The sequence below is a fragment of the Anser brachyrhynchus genome (genome assembly GCF_964034855.1).
Source record: "Anser brachyrhynchus genome assembly, chromosome: 2".
Taxonomy (NCBI): Eukaryota; Metazoa; Chordata; class Aves; order Anseriformes; family Anatidae; genus Anser; species Anser brachyrhynchus.
The window spans coordinates 70,820,672-70,839,081 of NC_137695.1; the positions used below are offsets into that span (position 1 = coordinate 70,820,672).

Here is an 18,410-nt window from a genome sequence, read left to right on the forward strand (position 1 = left end):
CAGAAATTAAGGACGCAGATTCAGGTGCATTTCAGTGGTATTTTCTAGACTTGTTGACTTATTTTGCATCTCATATAATTGAAAAGCAGCTTTTGTGTTTATTTTAGTTTGTTGTTGTTGTTTCAGACCTGATTACCTAGGGCACTGTGGTGTGGATTTTTTTTTTTTTGTGATTTTTCTCTAGGTTTTCATTGCCTAACTGTTGCTGTTCTATTGAAAGGCTTATGTGTGACTTTATGAATCTGCCTCTAATTACTTTACAAGCTCTTGAAAACAAACACAAAGCACCTTCAACATTTGTTTCTCTCTTTTTCTCTCCTACATCTTACATAGGGCACTTTTTAGGTGTGCCAACTTTGGTTCCTAATAAAACAATCTCTAATTCATGCTGTGTGTTTGTCTGTGCATGTGAATCCATTGTGCCCTAACTCCCCACATCCCCAAAAGTGTGGGCCTGCTGGTCAGTTTCAACTGAATTTGGCAAAAGAACAGAAATTTCAAACTGAACTTCCTATAACATTTTAAAAAGAAGAGGCACAAGAGAGAGCTTGTTTGTGCTAGAAATATCACGATGCTGTCAGCTCAGGTCACCTTTTGTCAGGCACCGGAGAACCCGCACTGGAGTGTGCCCTTGGAAATCAGACTTCATCATGCCTGCCAGTCATGGACTACTTGTTAGTACTGGTGGTTTTGGTGCAATTAGAATAGAGAAGGGAAGGCTGGGCTGAAAAACTGGAGTTTCCCTTTTGTTCTGGACTTCTGAGATTTATGGTTTTCTCCTGCAGTTGGTCAGGACTCTGTAGTCATGTCCTAGGCACCAGGGAACCTCTGTCCCTGGTGCACATTCCTTCAAATTGAGTATTTATTTTGTTACAGAGCAATATAACTGTCAGATTCCAACATAACTGTGGCTGTCCTTACACCTTACATTTTTTTTTGCTAAGGTGATGAAGGCTTTGAAAATAAGGCCTTTGATTTAAACTGGGACTGAGTGGTGAGCAGAGCAGAGAACTCAGCTCAAGCTTGCTTGGTGGTCTTGTGTTGCTGAATAAATAGACCAACACATTTTTGCACAGGGTATCTTTTCTAAATGTTTGTAGAAATCAGGCATAAGGGCCAAGTTCAAACTAGCAAGTCACCTGACCAGAAATAGTAGTGAAGGACTGAGGATTTTGCAGAAGCAGCTATCGGAGTTTCCAGGAGGAATGAGTTCAGATAAACATTAAATCTCCAGTTAGTCTTAATGCCAGTGATGGAGAATGAATGATATTATGGAAATGTGAGATACTTTCCTCTACCATCCTCAGCCCAGGCTCTTGTGACGATTCAGCTTCTGCCAATATCTCTTCATTCATTTGCTGATCTCAGCCAAGCTCTTGAAGAGCTGGGTAATGGTGTTATTTGCATGGGAGGTGAAGATGATGTAGAGATGGGTGTCATATGTGTACTGCTGACAAGTCAGTCCATGGTGCCACTGAATCTTCTCTACAGGCTTTATATAGATATTGAACAGGCTGGCTGAGGGGAAAGAATCTTACGTTATTCAGCAGGTGGAAAAGGTTCTGGAGGTTAAGGAAAGAGCAAGTGTTTATCATAAATCTCTTGAGTACACTGGAGATTTATGTAAGGATGTCTGAAGATGTACCAGCTCAGTTCCACAGGACTGTGGACAGACATTAATTTTCAAACAGCTGAGCTGGTTGGAGATCTTACAGCCATTCCAGATGCTTGCTACCAACCCTCTGCTGATGGCTCCTGTACCCGTTGCTCTGCTGTTAGAAAAGGTGGTCCAACGTCTTCCTAATCTGTCAGGTGAAGTCTGTCAGATAGTTTTCAGTGCTGACAAAGATGGTGTTAGTTGACCCAGCTGACATTGCTTTACTTTTAAGAGGGAGCATTTGCATTTCCATGGGCTTTAGTAAGGAGGGACGGGGAGAAAAGAAGGCTTCAGCCTTTCCCACAGAACGTCTGCAGCCTCAGACAGCTCCTGCATTGCCTCCTACAGGTCTGAAGATGGGCAAGGCATACATGTGGGGCTGGATACATCTACTGGAACAGATAACGTTGCTGCTGTTTCAGGTTTGTTTTTTTGGGGATGAATACATACTTGGGTATTTTGTACAAAGCATGTTTGTAAAATATGCGTAAAATGCTTGTTTCTTACATGAGTAACTGGAATGGTGTGTGTGGAGCTGTGTCAGCCTCCTGCATAAACAAGAGCTCTAGGATGGGTACCCAGTGCAGCAAAAACCCAGATACCTAAGAGTTTGTTATTATCCAAATTTACTAACAGTGATTTTACAAGAAATTTATGTTAATTATTATGTTAATACCACTGTGGTTAAAGCTGAACCAGAAAGTTGTAATAAAATGTTTAAGAATATCCAGTTGGGGCAAAGAAGAAATCTCCTGTGCTCAAGGGTTCATTCAGAAATGTGAGAAAGCAGAAAGAAAATGTGCATGTGTTTTTTAAGGATTCTTCAGGATTTCCAGATCCAAAAATACAGAACCATCAAAGAACCCTTGACACGTACACAGACAAAACAAAGCAAGCAAGAATACTGGTCATCCTTACTGGTCATCCTGTTTCTGAACTGGGCCAGAATGGAGCATCCTACCTTAACAGCAGTCCAAAACTGTAGTGGAATTTGGACTCGGATCCAAATTCAAGGCACAGGCTCTTCTCTAAATAAAAATAACTTGATCACAAGCTATTTTTGGGTGGTGACTTTCAGACAAGAAATGTAGGGCATACATAGGTTTTTACTTCTGTTAAATACATCTGGATGCCTTACTCCTTCCAGCTGATACTCTGAAAGTGCTTTCATCAGCTCAGAGCCAAATATCCCCAACTGGAAGGTAAAAGCTGTAGAGCAACTGATATTATTCAAGGTAATTATTATTATTATTATTATTTTTTCCCCCAGAGAATATTCTGCTACTCTGGCAGCTGCTGCTGCTGCTAAAACTTCTGTCATGGCCTGTGATGAACAGCATGTAATGTCAGCTCAAGATAAGAGCCAGCAGTGTGTTGGAAAGACTTCTCCAAATATGAATCCCCATGGAACTGGCTTTCTTGACAGGGAGGTGGTTAACAAAATAGCCATGCCTGGCACCATTTACATAGCTGCCAAAACTGCCAATCACCATCCTTCTCCCTTCCCATGGTACCTGATAACAAATCTTCTGTTTTTTTCCTGTTTACTTGGATATACCTGGTATAATGATAGGAATAGTTTCGCTTCATGAAGAATGAGGTGGGATATAGCTGGCTTTAAGGTACAGGAAGTAAAGGAGGAAGCAGTATGCTGGGCCATTATTGTTAATGGCAGTAAGTAGCAAGTGCTAAAGCATGTTTTACATCAGCCTGAGTATTACTGTGTATGGTATCCTACTGGGAGTGCTTTTGCTGTGCGCAGCAGATGGGTGGCAGGAGGGTTTTGCTGCTGGGTTGTAAGGTAAGAGTGCTTTTCACCTTGGGAGCTCCAAGCAGGCTATAAACTCCAGTTAATTTAAAGCTCTGGTCCTTATGAATTATTATACTATTGTATTGAGGAGCACAGTGGATTTGCTGAAGATGTCACAGGAAGTTTTCAGCTCTGCCAAGGGTATAAACTAGAGCTTCTGACTCATAGGTCTGGGCTTTAATCGAAGGAATTTTCTTCCTCTTAACGTAGCTGGCCTGCCTTCTCTTTGATATTATCCCTCCCTCTCCTAATCACTGGGTGACATCTGATCTCTGTGGCTCTTGTACAGCCTCCAAGACCTATTGTGTTAGGTCCAAGATCTCAAGTTTTATTTCTGACTGTTCTGAGTCCATCCCTGGTAATTCCAGGAGGCTCATCCTAAGACCAGCTGGGGGCCCCTGGAAAGTGGGGTGCACCTTGGTGGTGGATCCTGCTGCGGAGCAGAGCTTTCCCAGAGGAACCATCCAGAGGAATGGTCGCAGTGTCCTCCACTAAATGCTAGTGTGGAGGATGGCTATTGCCACCCACGTGCTTCCTGCAATTTCTGCTTAAGCGTAGTATTCTGTGCTCTCTGCCTGCAGTCGGTATGTAAAGTTGCTTTCTGTAGATTTAAAGCTGCTGCCTCCTCCAAAGGGGCTTTATTTTAGTGCTCAGTTCAGTGATTCCTACAGAGTCCTTAACCTAGATGGTATCTAAAGTCCAAATGTTTTACTTAGACTTATGTGAACTCATAGCATTGCTTCTATTGACATTATTAGATTTTCTTGTCTTTAACTTCACTAATTGTTCTAGGGTTACTGTCTCTTTTTCCCCTCTCCTCTAAGGATTTGCAGTTTGCCCTATGGATATCATGGCCCAAATCCTGTCCTAACTTACAACTGTAAGACCAGTGGAGGTGCATACATGCACATGAGAACACGACTAATAGGATGCTGAAGTCATCTCACCATTTTGAAAAGTCACATTGAAGACCGTTGCTGGGAAACGTCATTTAAGATTATATAATTTCGGAATCTGTAAAATTCTGATGTACAGAAAGCTTTTCTCCTGGTGCTATACTTTTATAGGTGAAGGGAATTTCACTTTTTTTTAAATTTCAAATTTTAGACGCTGTACTACTAGATCGTCTTACTGGAGTTATAACGCTTTTATAACAACATTTTACACAATACAGCACTTGTCCCATCTTACCTAGTGGTAAAAGCTTATCTCTACCAGGAGATTTTTGTAGATTGAGAATTGAATTAAAATAATTTTTGACATTTGTACAGAGGCTGAAAATGCAGTTTTAAGTTCAGTTTTATAGAGGATAGCTTTCAGAATTTGAGCTGGTGTCACTTTTTTTTTTTTTTTTTTTTTTTTTACACCCAACTCCTTTATTTGCTTTGGGTGAATTGAAAGTTTTGATTTTGAGTTTTGCAGCTTACCTGATGCAATACAAACAGACAGAAAATTAAAATGACAGTAGTGTTTAAGTTTTTTTTTTTTTATTAAAAAAAAAGCTATGTTGCTCTGCAAACATGCTGAAAATAAATGTTTCAACACTGCTGGAACACTTTGTTTTCCTGGTTTTCTTCCTAAACAAAATCTTGGCGAAACTAGCTGGATTTTGCGATGTGTTTTGGCTCCAGCAGAGCAGGATCCCAGCAGTATTTCTTCTGATGGATTGAGAAGAGCAGGAGCAGCAGAGCTCCCCGTGCGGAGGGTTTTGTTCCAGAAGAAGAGCACTCCCTGGCCCGTGAAGAGGAGCGATTCAACATGCCTTCCGTCCGGGGGTAGGAGGGGAAGGAGGGAGAGGGGGGACGAAGGCGCTTCCTTCACAGCGCTTGCTCGGGGCTTCTGGCCAAGAATGCGAGTCTAAATTCAAGTCGGCGAGTGCTGTGCCAGATCCAGAGAGTTTGGGAGTCCCTTTGTCCAGAAGCTTGCAATACTTGAGGGAGTTGCCAAATGGGATGTGTGGCATCCATGTAATACATCTGACGCATGAAAACGGGTTCCCGTTGAGCTTACCGTGGTGCCTGAGGCAAAAGTACTTCTGATTCCCTGCATGATGCAGACTGCTGCTGCTCTCCTTAAACCCGGCTACAATGGCAGTTCAGGACAACCGCCAGCCTCGGGTCAGGCGGAGGCAGATGGCATGCATGCGGGGAGGAAAGGTGGGGCTGCCTTTGACCCTGCTCTCTCCCTGGGAAGGGAGGACCTGATAGCATTTGCATTTCTCCCTAGGCTCAGCCATTAAGTCTGATGACAGAAATGAACCTTTCCCCCTGGACACGAGCCAAGAAACTTTATTCTTTTTTTTTTCCCCCTCCCATCTCTTTCATAACTGTCATTTTCACGTATCTCTGGAACATATCACGTACTACTGTCATGTGCTGTAGGTGTGCTCCTCTTTTTCTTCAGCCACGTTCTGCTTCCCATCTGCCAGGTGAGAGCCTCTCCTTGGCTAGCTGATGCTCATTTGCCACAGGTAACAGGGCAGGCTGGAGCCATTGTTTCTGCCCCAGAGAGAGCCTCTGCATCTTGAAGAGAGGGAAGTCTGCTCTGGAAACACCATTTAGCAGCCACTGTGAGCTGTGTCAACAGGGTTGTAGCATCCCGTGGGATGAGACTATCTGTTTTCCCGTGCCTTGCCGTAAAGTTCAGCCAGTCGTGTTTGTGCAAACCCCTGGAGGGCTCTGAGGCTGAGCAGGTGTCAGCGAGGACATAGCTGGGGTTGCAGAACTCCTATTACAGGCTGTGCTGGATAGAGAGGAAATAGGTCTTGGTAGGAATTGTCTTTGTGTTTCACAGGGGTGCCGCTGGAGGACAATAATCAGGGGGAATCCTGCAATGACATTTCCCAAGCTAGTAGACTAAGGTGGGTTTCTCATTTTTGTACCAATAGGGGCAAGCCCGATGTATATTAATACATCTGTTGAGTGATGTTCTGTGTCAAGGGGTTGCAGAGGACTGCCTGTGGAGTAGCTCTGATACAGGACACATTGTCTTTGCAGAGGTGTCGGTTCAGCCAAGGTGGAGGTGGAGCACAAGCAAGGTGGTTCAGTGCAGCATATTTCTGTCAGGCATGAATCCTTGCTAATGTGGGTCTGAAAGAGCCCACTGAGGTGTGTGTCAAGAGGTTTATAATCCAAGTCTATGCCTGGATCCAGGCCATTGATAGAGAGACTCATGTAGACGCGATCCTTCTACCCCACATCCTCCTGAGAGCAGTCACGATCCTGGCACATGTTCCTCTGGCTTTCTCTGGCTTGTCAAAGCTGTTCTGCTGCACTGAGAGCAGGAACTTTGGACCAGAAAACAAGAGCTAAAGCTTTTTTTTCTGGGGCTATCGCAGCTTGGGCAACTGTGCTGTTTCTTGGGCCATGGTTCAACCTCTCCGGCTTCACAGACAGCAGCACTGCTTGTCCCCTGCAGCCGGTGCCAGGAGTGAGATTTCCGTTGCAAAGTGGAGCATGGTCTCTCCTTTCTTCCCTGGGTCAGGGACTGGAGAGCATGTCCTTCCCTGGATATCTTATCAGCACAGGAGCAGGGGCTGCCCAATCCCTCACCATCTCTTCCATTTCCGTCAGGGCTCCTTTTTCCCTGTCTTCCCCGACAACAGTGAGCCATCCTCTGCCTTTCTGTCCCATGCTGGCTGTAAGCGAGGCTTTCTGTGTGTTCCTCCTGGGCAGCAGACTCGTTTCCAGTGCACTACAGGCAGGCCTCTATTCGGATGAACATTCCTGTTAAATATGTATGAAGCTGATTGACTGCAGCTTCCTACTTGTCCAGGTTTTATTCCTTTTTTTTTTTATTCATTCGCAGATGCCTCCTGCTTTATTGGGACTTTTCTCAGAGGAGGAACGTGCTTGTCTCCGTGAGTTTTGACTTGTTTGAGAGGCTGCCCTCAATCTGTTTGTCTTTAAAACTTCCTCCCCTCCTCCTCCACTCCATCTCTCTTTTGCTGGTTTTTTTTCTTTTCCCCCTGTGCAGCTGCTGGACAGCTTTGTGACCACCAGTCAGGATGGCTGTTTGCCACTCTCTCATGATCGCTGCCATGTGCTGTTCTCCTTGTGCCTGCTGCCTGTGTTCTTCCCCAGTCAAAGGGGGATTCTCCTCCACAGAGGCTGGACACAGTTGTCCCTGGGCTGAAGCAAGAGCTCATGCTTAGCTCTGACCCCACAGAAAGCCTAACTTTCTATTTATTTTTTACAGTGACCAGTGATTTTTGCCTTGTGCTTCTCAGTACAGTGTGAGGTTTTTATTCCTGTTCTGTCTGTAAATGCTTTGCATTTACATACCCATTGTCAGGGCTTTGACTCACCTATGCTTGGCAAGCGGTGGCGGCAGCTTTCTCAACCCAGATGTTCACCGCCACTCTACCACGGCTTACCAGGCAAATGAAACACATGCTCGCACCTCAGCAGTGGCAAGGCCAAGCCTGCCAATTTCTTGAGAGCTCGTGACACAGCCAGGGTTGTGGCCAGCTCTCCTGTGGCTGGGGAGGCAAGGAGGAAGGGGGTGGCTTTGCCGTGGCCACAGCACCTCGATGAGCTGGAGCTTGCTTGTCAGCGTTTCCAGCACTGGCAGTGAAGGTGGATCAGGAAGCTGGTGCTTTATAAAAAGGCTCATTGTTGTGAGTGGGGCAAAAATCCTATTGACGATGGTGCCTGCGTAAGGGCATACTCAGTGATCTGGTTTAACCTACCTGCACTGTGCCTGAGGGCTTTGGCTGGGGTTTGCAGTCGTGCAAAAGGAACTTCAGTATCCAGCTCCTTCTGAAATTTTGCCTTTCAGACCTTTGGGACATTGTAATTTCCCTTCCTCTCCAGTCATTAGGGAATCTCCCAAGATTAAATAAAAGCGAGAGAGATTTCCACATGCAGGCAGTGGCCTACAAGGCGGATTGTTACCTGCTGAAGCGAGGTCCAGTTAAAACACTGCCTTAGCCCAGCTGCCATCAGTAGCTCAGGGATTTTGGAGTGTATCAGCATGGTGACCAGGCGCTCTGTCTGGAGGTGCAGTGTGAGCCACTTCAGAGGCTCCTCTCGGCAGCCCTGCTGCTGCCCCTGGGGGAAGCTGGTAAGCCAGCTGATGCCTCAGCTGTCACCGGCCTAGGAAGGCGGACATCTTCTGCATCCTGCTGCCTTCCCTAGAGGTTTTGTGCTGGGTGACAAGCACCTTGATAGGCCGGTGACATCAGGTGTCCCCATCCTGCTTAACCCAGACAAGGAAGGGCTTCCCCCCTCCAAATCTGCAGTGCTCCTTCATCTCCCTGCTCTGACTGGGGCAGTGCTGGGCTCCTGCTGACACCCAGCCAAGGCTGCCTACAAAATGGTGGTGGTGTGGATCAGGGTGGGCTGGCACCTGCCCTCCTGCCTGTGTGGGCCTGGTGCAGAGAGGGGAGAACCCTCTGCGGCCTCCACAGCCAGGCCCCTGCATCAATCAGGGTGGCCTCTCTGCGCCACCAGGGTTCTTGTTTCTTTGGCTCTGCTCATCCAGGGGAGTGATGTATCCAGCCCCATGGATGCTATAAATATCCAGTTACTTCGGTATTGATGAATCAACCCAAAACTACTCTTGGTAAAATCTCAGAAGGAAGAGCAAAATTTTAGTCAGTGTTAACCCAGGAGGCTGACTGATGCTCTCATCCAACATTACAGTGCCTTTTCCTTTGATATTTTAAGATGAAGCCATAAAGCCTGTCACTTTTTAATTTTATGATGGAAACACATTCACAACAACAAAAATATCAGGGAATTTAATACTGTTGAGGTCAAAGGATTAAAAAACATCTATCAATTTTTTTATCCCTCCACCTATGTCTTTTCTTGCACCTGTTTCCACAAGTGCTGGAGCATTCGTGTTTCATCTGTCTTTTCTGTGGCCAGATGAAATCATCTTAGAGCATGGGTGCGGGGGTGAAAGACGAGTGTGGTGGATTTACATCTCTGGGATAGAAGGAGAAGCCGAAGAAAGATTCCCCAATAAGCTGTCTCTTATTGTCAGTGTTAGCATCTTAGTCAGCACAAGCCCAGACTGCCAAAATTGCAAAGTTGTGTGCTGTCACAGCCACAGCTTCTGCAGCTTCCTGGTTCCCTGGATTAAGCTGAAGATGAATCGTCCAGGAGCTGCTGTTCTCTGGCAGGGATGGCTGAGCACAGGTCAGATGAGTGTCAGGTATCTGAAACTGAATGCATGTCCTTGCTCCTCTGGAAGTTACTAAAACCCCTCCCATTTGATTTTAGCAAGTAATCGTGAGGCCGGGTCCTTTAGCATGTTTAGCATCCGTGGACACTGGCTAGAGCTGAAAGGTAGCAGGAGAAACACTTTGGAGAACTGTCTCCATGATACAGACATGATATTCAAGTGAGATATTACGTATTTAAGTACCCTAAGTTTCCAGGAAGCAAGGATGTGCAGATACTGTGACTCACCAGTGAAAAATTACTTCTAGTGACTCAAAGGCTTGGATGCTGTTACTTCTTAGTTTATCTCTGTACTCTACCATGGGTCCAAAATCCTGCTTCGGAGACTGGAGAAAGTTGGCAGTCTCAAGGATCCTCCCTGCTCTGGTGCAGCTCTCTGAATGGAGAGATTAACCTCTCATTGACTCATCAGTACAATCTAATTCATTTCTGGGCTGTTACAACAAATGTGTCAGTAGCCCAAGGCTCCAGAAGCCTATTGGTGGCAGTTTTGCCTAAAAAGTGGACTTTTTTTGCCTAAAAGGTGGAAAGTTTTGCCTAAAAGGTGGCAGTGCAGGTCACTTGGGCTTTGCTGGGATTACTGCATGATTTCAGGAGTCTCTACAAGACTCTTTAAAGGTGATGTGCCAGTTTGGTACTGATCTTGTGATTTGAGGACCCTGTGGGTGCACTGAAGCTTGTGTGGTCATGTCCAGCAAGAGACAGACCCAGATAGATTTAAAGCTGGGGAACCCCTCAACCCTGCCCTTTTTTGCAAGCAGACTGTAGGAGATGGCAACCTTTGCCCTTATTCCCCATGGTGTGTCTGATCAACCAGGAAACCGTTCCCATTGGGCAAAAGGTGAAATTTATATCCTCCGTAGCTTTGTGTTTTAGTTTGCTATGGTTATTGCAAGGAACCAAACTGTATAAAACTTGAGTATTATGCATCCAGGTAGCTCATCTCCTCTGCCCTAAGACCAAAGCATGTGCTGCTGCCAGCCTAGAAAAGTAGTATATTCATGGATGGGAGCAAAGAATATTTCTTCTCAAAGTTTGTAATAAATTTGCAATTAATTTGTACCTTAGAAACCTAGCAAATCATGTTTAAAAACTGAGTTTTCTTTTTCTTAAAACTAGGTCTAGAAATGTAACTTGCCTTAAATGTCCGAGACTGAAAGGCAAGCTTTTGAAAGAGATGAAGCATGCCCTCATGTGGCAATATTTTTTCCTTATAATACCTGTTTATTTTGGTTTTAATTCCCAAATAATCTTTTACAGTGAGTGATGTCATTACATCAGAATTGGCATACAGAACAGGCATTTTGATACAATGCTGGTGTACACACAAAATGTTCAGAAATAATTACATGGGTTCTGACTCCCTAGTTACTTGAGTCTGTGCATGAGTGCTTTTATTCCAAAATAAGAATAGCTCCACACAGGAATTCTAAAATAAATAAGGGTGTGAATTAAAACTTGTCCTGTCCTCTGCTATGTGGGAAAGTTGCTTTCCATGACTGAAAGCAAAGTTTAAAATTGTTACAAAGCCATGCGTGGACAACTTTGTTTTAAACCAGAATAATTGATCTTGAAGTCAGTTTTAGGCTAGACCAAAATAAACCAAAAGCTAAGTAAATGGTCACAGAGCCTGAGTTGGCCTGAATAACTCACCTCAAAAATCCTGCTATTTGTTGAGCTGGTAGAACTTCCTCACTGTGTCAGCATGAGGCCTTGCAAATGTGTGGGTAAAACTTTGGAAAAGTACCTGCGTCTGTTGTAAATTTACATTTTTGACACAGAGAGATTGTGTTTTAAAAACCTAGCTGACACTGTTCTGATAAATGTTTTAAGGATCAGGAAGTTCTAGCCTTTCCTGAGATAGCATCATCTGCTTTTACCATAGATGGATTTTCTTTCTTTATTCCCTGAATTTAAAAAGCAAATGTGATTTGTAACAATAACTGTGTCCTAGCAGCTTATCAGAGCTCTCCTATAGCACTTTATGTGTGATTACAGATGGATTGATGTGTTTCACCCCAAGCACCATGAGGAGAATAAGCTAAAAAGGGAGGAAGATCATGGGATACCTGCTTTGGAGGTGTGTGACGGTCACCACCCTCCATTTCTGAAGGTGGTTTCCATGGGTCAGGGAATACGAGAAGTAGGGAACAGGGCAGCTGGCAATCCACTAGGCTCCCCTTCACTCTGCTGGGGAGACCTGAACATGCACGACAGCTGTGGGTGGTCTGAGTTTTGGGTGCTTGAGCTGGAGGTTTTGGATATCAGCATGGATATGCAAGTTCCTTTGAGAAGGCTTCAGGTTGAATGAGAAATGAATTCCTTAAATCTCTCCCCTAGGGTCTAATTGACTTCAGTGGAAGCGAAATCCATCCTCAAAGACAACTCAGCAATCTTCATTCATCACATCCTCGACAATGCTCTGCTATTGAGTTTCCTTTGAAAAATGTTTTGTGCTGTAATCTTCTGGCTGGTTTTTTAACTGGTGCTGCTTACAAACCGCCACTAGTTGTTGCATGTCTTGTAGTTTTTAAGGTTTTATTTCAGCTGCTTTGCAAAATGTAAGGAAATGGATGATTAGCAAAATTCTTCCCAGTATTTTAGAAGCATTAGCAAATATTGAAGAAAGGGCAGTCACACCGTTGTTCTCATGGGAATTTTAACAGAAAGTAAGACTGCTAGATTAGATACAATCCTGCTCTTAGAGTACCAATTCTCATACACCGTTTTTTTGTACTTTGGTGCAAAACTCATATGTGAGAATGTGTACTTGTACCAAGCCAAATAATTCAGCACCACAAGAATCCCACCAGCTTCGTCTCCACACTAGTAATGAACACGGGTCTGGACACGTTCAACCAATTTGTTTGCTTGCAAAAACCATCTTGTACTGTTTACAGTCAACTATAGCAATGTCCTTCCAGTGTTGACTTTGATGCAGTAAACAGAAGTGCCAGTTCTGCTTTGCTTTGTCTTCTTGCTCTGCCCTAGGCTGTTCGTAGCTGTACTCCTCTTGCTGTTACCAGGCAGAGACGCTTTGGATCTGGAAAAAGGCGAGTGGGGAGGCTCTGTTGGAGAAACTGAGTCAGCCGTCCAGTGGCTGGTTCATCCATGTGTCTCACTGCACGTTTGCATGGCCTCGGTCCCTGAGCTCGTGGGTTAGTTTCCAGCTGTGCCCAGGCAGCGCTAATGTCCTGGCAGCAGCTGCATGGGGGAGCAGAGTGTACCAGCAGCACAGTTTAAGTGGAGCTGTTTGCTGATGCTGCTGACTAGATGAACTGGTCGACCGGCTAAATACTAGTGGCGCAGCAGCTTGAAAGGCTGCTCTGAAGAAGTGGGTGGGTCCCAGACACCTCCCCACTTGCTTTTGTGTCGCGCTCTCAAGCCTGGTTTCCGTCTTGTGGACACGCTTTGCTTCCTGCTCTTCTGCTTGTTTGGCAGATGCCAGCCAGCTGGTTGTGGTAGGCATTCGCAAGCGAATAGAGACCTCTGTCAGACAAACAAAGCCTGGAGTTTTCTGCCCAGACCTAAAACCTTGCAGAAGGCATGAAACATCCAGTCACGATCCTGTCACTAGTCTGTCAGTCTGAGGGAAAACCATGAGGAGACGAGTGATGGTGGCGCCCCAGGCCGCAGCACACTGGATGCTCTGCAGATAGACCTGTGGTGGTGTGGCCTGGGGGCACGTTGGTGGTTTTCAGATGTAGGATGCTTAAGGCAATGGATCTGAGCCCTCTCTTGGAAGCTGTTCTTCCTAAGTCCTTCAGCAGTTTTTAATGTTTTCTGTTCAGAGTTTGGAATAGGTAACACAGGGCTACAAGGCTCCTGTCACTATTCCATGAGGGCCTTCACCCATGCAAGCCTGCAGAGACCTGCTGTGGCTTCCTGCAACCACGGAGGTGGCATGACGGCTGTTCTTGCTTCTCGACATACCCCAGCAAAACCCTGGCTGCTTGTTCTCCTACGTAACCAGCAGCACCAGTGGGACATGGAGGTGGCCAGGAGGAGCAGCTGCTGAGGAACAGCCAGCTGTTCCCCCGGCCCCACAACACACAGGAGATGCTGTTGAGAAAGGTGGGGGACAGGCAGGGAGAGATGCCTCAGAGAATGAGCTGGGCCACTGCACTCGCTGTTCCCCAAGCCCATCTGCCTCTGCTTGTCAAAGGCGACTTCTGCACGGTGGTGGGAGGCTTTGAGGCACGTAGGCTGTAATCCAGCTGGCTCGGGTGCTGACCGGCTGGGAATCGCTGCCCCAGCCTTTAACCACCTGAGTGAGTCCCTGCGCTGCCATGTGAGACTGGAAAGCTCACCCTGAAAAAGGCAGAGCTGCAGCCTTTTTGTCCTTGTTACCCCTGTTCGCAAGTGTAAAGGCAGCGGGGTTGGGACTAGGTGTCCTGTCACGGCCAGGTTGGAGGGCAGCAGGTGTATGCATAGCCCCCTTCACTTCACTCTGCTTACGGTCCTCCAGGTTGTTCGGGCCACCTCCAAGGTCAGCTCAAGGTCCTGATCTCTGATGGGTTCCATCCTTGACTTGCAAGAAGAGCAGTGCTTGTCTGGGCCAGGAAAACCCCCAAAGCATATTTCCAGTTCTGCTCCTCTTCCAGAAAGCCCTACAACAACAGGAATGTCGTACAAGGAGAGGACTTAAACTGGACTGTGGGATTTAACAGCACATGGACCCCCTCTGCCAACTGAAAGTTTGTGTAAATACCTTTCCAAGTAATGAGTTTTTCCCCACAAGTGGGGAGGGGATGTTTAGAGGAAAGGACTTCCAGTGAGAAATGGGTCTAGTACTGTCCACTAAAGGTAGACCAAGTATTTGGAAGGCTCAAGTTGAGGCTCAAGTTCATGTTTTAATGTGCAGAAGTAAATTATGCCAAGAAGCAGCTTCTGTGGCTGTGGCAGAGAGAAGACCAAGAGGCCCCATGACATCTGTTCAGGAAACCTCCATGCAGGTCTGATGGACCAGAGAGATGTCCATACAATATAAAGAAAGGTACTGTCAAAAACTGCAGGAGGATCTCTGTTCTGTGTTCTCTGGTGGTGTAAGAACAGCACAGACAATGACATGCAAGCTGGTAGATGAAGTGCCACCCACCCAATCACCACTTATGGCATATTCAACCCAAAAACCCAAGAGCCACCCCTTTTTTGAGGAGAGGTTTGATGAGATGCTAAGGAAGTAGGGGAGAAATGAGTTCATTTAGAGTTACTCTCCTACAGTCTTTTCCCTGGTAGTTCTCAGAGCATTTTCCAAGGGATGTGGTTATTGTTACTCCAGCTTTACCAATGGGGAAACTGAGGCACGCAACAGTACAGTGACTTATCTGTGGTCAGTGCAAAGCCTGGAAAAGGACCTTCATCTTTTGGGTCCCAGCCAGGTGCTCGCTATGTGTTAAGTTATAAGTGGTATAAAAATAGCTGATCTGATATCTTAATTTATAAAGCCTAATTTCTGAAGGGAGGCAGGTAGAGGGGGAAAATTGGTAATCTCTGCTGCTGCTGCTTTTCCTTGCTAGTCCTCCTGTCAGTTTCCTTTTACCATTTTACATATGGTCACTTGATACCAGCAGCTGCTTTGGGACATCTCTGTCTGTCACATCCTTCTTTTTACTGCAGTGTCCAAAAGCTTCAGAGTGTCACCAAAAAAAAAAAAGAAAAGGCATTAAAAAAAACCATACACCGTAGTAGCTGAGTTTCCTCCCAGGCTTAGTTCTAAACATGTCACTTTAATGATGTCTAAACTACGCAGTGCTTGATGAGCAAAACATTACTATCTTCTAGCCACATTTGTTTTCCCTGTCTCCCAGAGCACTATAGTCACCCGGGGAGAACTGCGTGTTCTACTTCGCTGCTGTAAAGCTATTATGGGTATGAAAAGTTCCCATTAATCTGCTCCACACATGGATGTTTCTGGATAAAGTTCAGTAGCCAGATCCCTCTTTCTTTGTGTGCATCAAACGAAGCAGAAAAACGCCTCCAATTTAAAGACACCAAATGAATAACCAAATAGATGAGATTAATTTTTGTTTAATCCACGTGGGCAGCAAAGCCAATGGCCAGTGTTTGTATGTGGACTTCTCCTGGGAGTTCATTACCAGCTGAGCCTGTAATAAGTTAATGCAGAGATTCCATGGAAATAGGGGGTTAATTATATGCAGAGGATGTTGGCCAATGTACAGCTCTGAACAACAAAAATAGCCCAAAGTCTTGTGCTTTGGATGTGGAATCAATTAACGAGGTCCACGGCATGTACCAGAATTTGTTAAGATAGTTGTTGAACTATAAGGATGCTTTATTATTTTTTTTTCTCTAAAAAGCTAAGAAAATAAGTGGATAATAGAAGACCAAGGACAGAAAGACATGAGACTGGTAATAAAACACTGGACTTTGGACTGGGGCCAGAGCAAGCTTTTCAATGGGCTTGAAGTTTGGACTGCAGCAGAGTTTGAACAGGCTTTCACTAACTTTCCGAAAGGCTGCAAGTACTAGACAGAGAGAAGAGGTTGCTGTTAGTTTACCAGCTCCCTGCTCTCTGCTGGCAAGAGCGTTATGCTGCTAATATGCTGTCGTCCTTAGAGTGACTGATACCAGCATGTGGTACGGCGTGCTGCAGGCTCAGCTCCGAAGCTGAAGCATAAAAATCCTCCTCGATGCTGGCTGGCACAAACTTAATTTTTCCCCCCTTTCCACATCTGGTCCTAATATAAAATGTGTCTTTCCACCCTTTTTTTCTTTTTCCTTGCCACATTGTTAGAAATGGCTTCTTTAAAAAAAATAGTGTCCCCCTGCTCTGTATTTCTAGGTTTTAGAGTTGTGTGTATGTCTGGTAGTTTAATAACACAGTTTGGATACTGAATAGAGCGCTGTGTGTTTCTAAAGGGATGTTGTTTCACAGAAAAGGCAGAGAACAAAGTGATTGTTTTTACTTCTCTTCTGTTTTCAGAGTTATGAAATACACTTTTGGTCATTACTAGTTTTCAAGGAGCCCCTTGAACAGGTAGAATACAAATTCAAAAGAAAAAGATCCGACCCATTTTTACCCCCTTTCATTTTAATACAAGCCTTGGGCATGCTCCAGACATTTCTGAAGTTTCACAACTTCCACTGCCTTTGCCTTTTTTTTTTTTTTCTCTTCACAGACTTCATCCCTAAAGCCATTAGTGTGTTCCTAGAAATTATCTACTTGTTTGTGGTGTTTGTTGTGTTTTGGTTGTTGTTGTTTGTTTTCCTCATTAGAATCCACAGGCCAAAGCAAACAGCACTTCAGAAAAATGTTGCAAGACAACTCGGTTTTGAGCCAAGTGTCCCTGATAACTTCCCAGCACCTTTGCTGAAGCAGTTGGATGGTGTCACCGCTGGCGGAGGCAGGGACTGCTGAGTTTCCATAGAAATCCCAGCCGGTAAGATTTTATTGAACTAATTAGCGTAGTCCTGAGCAACATTGTGGGCTTTAATTTGTGGGGTTCCCACCAGGTTCTTCTGTTTGTGCTTGGCCCCCTGTGGAGAGGGTGGGCCTGGACCTTTTAGTGCGTGGACCCCTGGAGGCACCTGGCAAGGTCTGGAGATCTCCAAGGGGCCCACCTGAGGCCAAAAGCACCCCTGAAGCCCCCTGCCTGGGCTGGCCAGGACCAGGGCAAGATTAATGCTTGGGGGGGGGGACGTCGTGCTGTTTTACAACAGTGCAAGGAGGCCGGCTGCAGGAGCGAGGACACACTGGAGAATTGGACTCGGTGAGCAGAGGCGATGCACGGGGACCACTCTGACCTCTGGCCTGCCCGCCTGGCTGCTTGCGGTTAAAGTGTCACCAGCGAAGGTAGCTGTGGCCTCTGCACAGCAGAGCTGGCGCATGCCTCGCCTCCAAGGGCACCCGGGGACAAGGTCGGAGCAGCAGGAGGGGAAGATTATTTTCATGGCAGCTCGTTAGGCAGACAGGGAAGAGGACACAGAGGAGGTCAGGCAAAAGGAGGATGTAGTAGCCAAGTGGAGGCAACCCGCCTCAGGCAGGCAGGTCCATGAGGAGACACAGAAGCTATGGGGCTCGTTAGTTAAGGGCCCAGCCTGTCAAAGGAGCCATCACTAATACTTGTGTTTTCTTAGACGTTGCATGAGCATGGGCGCCTTATTTTGCCTGCAAGGCCATGTTTGACTTCAGACACTGAGTTACAGGTGCGCTGGCATGGCAGCATGAAGCTCCCCCATGCCCCCTGTACCTAAGAGGTATTAGAGCATTAGGAGGCTGCTTCTGCTCTTTGGCTTGCCACCATTTTAGACGGGAAAGGTATGTCCCAGGTACCCGAGTTGAATATTATCACTCAACTGCGTCATTAGTATTCTGCAACTGGTTCAGTTAGGGTCAACATCAAAGGAAATGTGAAAGTCCAGCCCCGTGCATAAATAAAGTGTAAGACAATGTCATTTTCTTGTTTTCTGAAGAATCTAGGGATAAGGAAGGGAGTTCTGACAGACTCTGGGTTTGTTGTTTTTAATTCTTCCTTGTTTGGAAGTGCTTTAGGATGGGGCAGCCAGCTGCTGACACAGCTGTGTAGTGCCATGTCCCGTGCCTTCAACTCAACTGAAACTATTCACAGAGCAAGAACAGATGACAGAGTCTAATTGCTTTGTAACTAATCTAAGTAAGGAAGTATAATTATGATAGCTATCACTGGGGGATATTTCAAAGAGAATGCATGCTAGATACTGTGACTAAGCACTTAATTTTTTTTCTGTCAAATTGCTTCCATCCCAGCAG

General features: G+C 45.6%; 1 long non-coding RNA gene across 1 annotated transcript in view; it reads left to right on the forward strand.

Annotated features, from left to right (window-relative positions):
• The first annotated feature begins 905 nt into the window (after positions 1–905).
• The window catches only part of LOC308189031, a 52,869-nt gene continuing 35,364 nt past the window's right edge, over positions 906–18,410 (forward strand). Inside the window, exons 1-5 of the long non-coding RNA XR_013945954.1 lie at positions 906–2,079; positions 2,805–2,892; positions 5,102–5,242; positions 7,275–7,326; positions 7,443–17,061. This is a non-coding gene — a long non-coding RNA (uncharacterized lncRNA). The remainder of the gene's footprint in view (positions 2,080–2,804; positions 2,893–5,101; positions 5,243–7,274; positions 7,327–7,442; positions 17,062–18,410) is intronic.